General features: G+C 53.2%; 1 non-coding gene across 1 annotated transcript in view; it reads left to right on the forward strand.

Annotated features, from left to right (window-relative positions):
* Positions 1-3,456: 3,456 nt before the first annotated feature.
* Positions 3,457-5,000, forward strand: part of LOC124773561 — a 1,909-nt gene continuing 365 nt past the window's right edge. Inside the window, exon 1 of the ribosomal RNA XR_007014804.1 lies at positions 3,457-5,000. This exon is cut by the window's right edge and continues 365 nt beyond it. This is a non-coding gene — a ribosomal RNA (small subunit ribosomal RNA).

A 5,000-nucleotide genomic window follows, 5' to 3' on the forward strand; every position in this document is an offset into this window, starting at 1 on the left:
AACCAGATTACCCGTACACACGGCGCTGATTAGTAATCAATGCAGAGCCATCAAACTACAGAATATATATACAACTGTCCGTATACATGCTGAAAGAGTCTGCCCACAATGGGAACCACACGTCAGCCAGCCACTCTGATCACGCACCACTCTCTGCTTCTAACGGGCGCACATACAATATGTAAGCACCAGCATGGAACAACATCCAGTGCATCCTCTCCGCCACATTACACAATCCACACTATCACAACCAGACCAGGAGGTCCATGCGGAAAATACAATATCCCACCCTTTCGACATCCACCATTGCGCAGATCAGGCACCAACACCCACACATGTCCTATACAACGGTGCACCCAACATCACAATAGTACCTCCTGTCACAGCGCACAAACAATGACATGAGTCAAAGACACAGGTCTGACACAAGCATAGAATTGGAGCGCCGCCTCTAATAAGCCAAAGGTGCATCCTGACGTGACAAATCTGATCATGTCACAAGCATTCACTTACTATAATCACTATCAACGAACCTGCCGCCCCCGCCCCCCCCCTACACCTTTCCTTACAACAACGTGTAACCTAACCTAACCTAACCTATGTTGTACCTTAACCTAACCTATGTTGTACCTTAACCTAACCTATGTTGTACCTTAACCTAACCTATGTTGTGCCTTAACCTAACCTATGTTGTGCCTTAACCTAACCTATGTTGTGCCTTAACCTAACCTATGTTGTGCCTTAACCTAACCTATGTTGTGCCTTAACCTAACCTATGTTGTGCCTTAACCTAACCTATGTTGTGCCTTAACCTAACCTATGTTGTGCCTTAACCTAACCTATGTTGTGCCTTAACCTAACCTATGTTGTGCCTTAACCTAACCTATGTTGTGCCTTAACCTAACCTATGTTGTGCCTTAACCTAACCTATGTTGTGCCTTAACCTAACCCATGTTGTGCCTTAACCTAACCCATGTTGTGCCTTAACCTAACCCATGTTGTGCCTTAACCTAACCCATGTTGTGCCTTAACCTAACCCATGTTGTGCCTTAACCTAACCCATGTTGTGCCTTAACCTAACCCATGTTGTGCCTTAACCTAACCCATGTTGTGCCTTAACCTAACCCATGTTGTGCCTTAACCTAACCCATGTTGTGCCTTAACCTAACCCATGTTGTGCCTTAACCTAACCCATGTTGTGCCTTAACCTAACCCATGTTGTGCCTTAACCTAACCCATGTTGTGCCTTAACCTAACCCATGTTGTGCCTTAACCTAACCCATGTTGTGCCTTAACCTAACCCATGTTGTGCCTTAACCTAACCCATGTTGTGCCTTAACCTAACCCATGTTGTGCCTTAACCTAACCCATGTCGTGCCTTAACCTAACCCATGTCGTGCCTTAACCTAACCCATGTCGTGCCTTAACCTAACCCACGTCGTGCCTTAACCTAACCCACGTCGTGCCTTAACCTAACCCACGTCGTGCCTTAACCTAACCCACGTCGTGCCTTAACCTAACCCACGTCGTGCCTTAACCTAACCCACGTCGTGCCTTAACCTAACCCACGTCGTGCCTTAACCTAACCCACGTTGTGCCCTAACGTAACCCACGTTGTCCCCTAACGTAACCCACGTTGTCGCCTAACGTAACCCACGTTGTCGCCTAAACCTGCTCTGTAATTGTTATACGACTCGTTCAATTAGTGTAGTGTTGCCCACCCGCAACCCTCGCAATATAGTTCGCTACTCGCACTCCCCGCTCCCCTGTGTATCGCTTCATGTTAAACACCTTGCAAGTCTTGCTCACTTTCCACATGCTCCTGCTGTACACTGTAATGTGGATGGCAGCAGGACGTACATGCCGCCCCTCCCCACGTCCCCACCTTGCCCCCTGCCTTCGCAAGCTGGTTGGTGAGAACTTTGCATGTTCAATGCCCTCCGCATGCGACGTACTCAGGCTACGTTGTGGTGCGGCCTGTGTCAACTGTCCGCTAATGTCGTACGCGTAAACCACAATCTGTACTGCACATTCGTCCTTATGTACTGAATGATACATCGTGGCACATGTGTGACCGTACAACGACTGCGCCCAAAAACGGCGGACCATACAGTGCAAATATTGTGCACGCAGCTACGTGTCGTCTCCCTATGAGAGCTGGATTGCAGTGTGGTACGCCATAGAGACGTGTGGGAGGAACGGACGCCGTGGATGGCGATCAGCATGAGCTGTCTGTTGATGTATTCGGACCTAGTCGTCTCTCCTCACACACCGTGATGGCATGGTGCACCGCGTTCCATATCTGCGACATGCTACAGAGGCCGGTTGACAGTCGTTCGAGCAATGGACATCGCATACGTACGGGGGCCACCTTCCACGTATTGTCTAGGCGTGCACATTTTGTTGCGTGTATGTGGGCAGACGTAGTGTGGCGTGACACCTGACACAGGCATGCAATAATCGTGGAAGTTGCAAATGGCGATGGACGCCTGCGTTTTCTGGTGAAGTTACGCAAATGAACAAATGGTAACCTGTTGTGGTGCGGTTGTTCTCGCTAGGGGTGAATCGGTGATGGCGACGATAGGTTGAGGTACTAACCGGTTGTTCCAGCGATACCCACCATGCCGACGAAACTGAACGGCATCTGGGTGTGAAGCGATACGCGGCGGTGGCTGGGTGGGACCGTCCCCGGCCGGTGAGGGGGCGCCTCCCGGCGTGCTGGCCGCGCGGTGCGTGGGCGCACGCGCTACAGCCGGCTGGTGGGGGCGGCCAGTGGCAGGCGCGCCGGCCGACGGACGCGGCAGGCGTCGCAGCTGCGCGCCGGCGCACCCTGCGCGCGGCGCCGTGCGGCCAAAGTAGGTCCTCGCGGGCCCGGTGCGAAGCGCGGTGGACATCTTCAGTGTGCTGGTCCGATTGAGGACTGTGTGCGTTGAGGATGCGCCGCCGCCCGGCGCTCGGCGCCGCGACGCCGTCTGCTGCTCGGTCGCCCCAGCGGTTCTCGCTGGTGGTTTGTATCGCAGCTGTGCGGATGTGTTGGCGCGTGCGCTGTGCTGGGAGAGTTCGCTTCGGCACCCAAGTGGGGCTTTTGTCCTTCTGTGGCGCTGGCGTTGGAGCTGCCGGTCACCGTAGGTGGCGCGTGTTGTCTCCCGCCGGCAATGCCACGACAGCACGCTCCCGGGCCTCTGTCGGCAGCGGCAAGCTCAGTTGGGAGCACGGGTGGTCGCACCGAAAGCGTCTACTCGCCTAACTCCGGGCGATTGCGCCTCTCTCGAACCCGACCAAGTACTTGGGACGGCGCTGCGCGCCGCCGGGACCTGAGAGGGTTTCGAGGTGTATTGTGCAGGGGAGCTCAGCCTCCTCCTGTTTGCAGAATGATTGAGCGGACGCTTGCGTGTTCGCGCGGGCCCCCGGGACACACTCCCGGGCGGCCGGCTGCTCAGCTCTAGTTGACGCAGCTCCCTGGTTGATCCTGCCAGTAGTCATATGCTTGTCTCAAAGATTAAGCCATGCATGTCTCAGTACAAGCCGCATTAAGGTGAAACCGCGAATGGCTCATTAAATCAGTTATGGTTCCTTAGATCGTACCCACGTTACTTGGATAACTGTGGTAATTCTAGAGCTAATACATGCAAACAGAGTCCCGACCAGAGATGGAAGGGACGCTTTTATTAGATCAAAACCAATCGGTCGGCTCGTCCGGTCCGTTTGCCTTGGTGACTCTGAATAACTTTGGGCTGATCGCACGGTCCTCGTACCGGCGACGCATCTTTCAAATGTCTGCCTTATCAACTGTCGATGGTAGGTTCTGCGCCTACCATGGTTGTAACGGGTAACGGGGAATCAGGGTTCGATTCCGGAGAGGGAGCCTGAGAAACGGCTACCACATCCAAGGAAGGCAGCAGGCGCGCAAATTACCCACTCCCGGCACGGGGAGGTAGTGACGAAAAATAACGATACGGGACTCATCCGAGGCCCCGTAATCGGAATGAGTACACTTTAAATCCTTTAACGAGTATCTATTGGAGGGCAAGTCTGGTGCCAGCAGCCGCGGTAATTCCAGCTCCAATAGCGTATATTAAAGTTGTTGCGGTTAAAAAGCTCGTAGTTGGATTTGTGTCCCACGCTGTTGGTTCACCGCCCGTCGGTGTTTAACTGGCATGTATCGTGGGACGTCCTGCCGGTGGGGCGAGCCGAAGGCGTGCGACCGCCCCGTGCGTGCTCGTGCGTCCCGAGGCGGACCCCGTTGAAATCCTACCAGGGTGCTCTTTATTGAGTGTCTCGGTGGGCCGGCACGTTTACTTTGAACAAATTAGAGTGCTTAAAGCAGGCAAGCCCGCCTGAATACTGTGTGCATGGAATAATGGAATAGGACCTCGGTTCTATTTTGTTGGTTTTCGGAACCCGAGGTAATGATTAATAGGGACAGGCGGGGGCATTCGTATTGCGACGTTAGAGGTGAAATTCTTGGATCGTCGCAAGACGAACAGAAGCGAAAGCATTTGCCAAGTATGTTTTCATTAATCAAGAACGAAAGTTAGAGGTTCGAAGGCGATCAGATACCGCCCTAGTTCTAACCATAAACGATGCCAGCCAGCGATCCGCCGCAGTTCCTCCGATGACTCGGCGGGCAGCCTCCGGGAAACCAAAGCTTTTGGGTTCCGGGGGAAGTATGGTTGCAAAGCTGAAACTTAAAGGAATTGACGGAAGGGCACCACCAGGAGTGGAGCCTGCGGCTTAATTTGACTCAACACGGGAAACCTCACCAGGCCCGGACACCGGAAGGATTGACAGATTGATAGCTCTTTCTTGATTCGGTGGGTGGTGGTGCATGGCCGTTCTTAGTTGGTGGAGCGATTTGTCTGGTTAATTCCGATAACGAACGAGACTCTAGCCTGCTAACTAGTCGCGTGACATCCTTCGTGCTGTCAGCGATTACTTTTCTTCTTAGAGGGACAGGCGGCTTCTAGCCGCACGAGATTGAGCAATAACAGGTCTGTGAT

The sequence above is a fragment of the Schistocerca piceifrons genome, unplaced genomic scaffold, assembly GCF_021461385.2.
Source record: "Schistocerca piceifrons isolate TAMUIC-IGC-003096 unplaced genomic scaffold, iqSchPice1.1 HiC_scaffold_954, whole genome shotgun sequence".
Lineage (NCBI taxonomy): Eukaryota > Metazoa > Arthropoda > Insecta > Orthoptera > Acrididae > Schistocerca > Schistocerca piceifrons.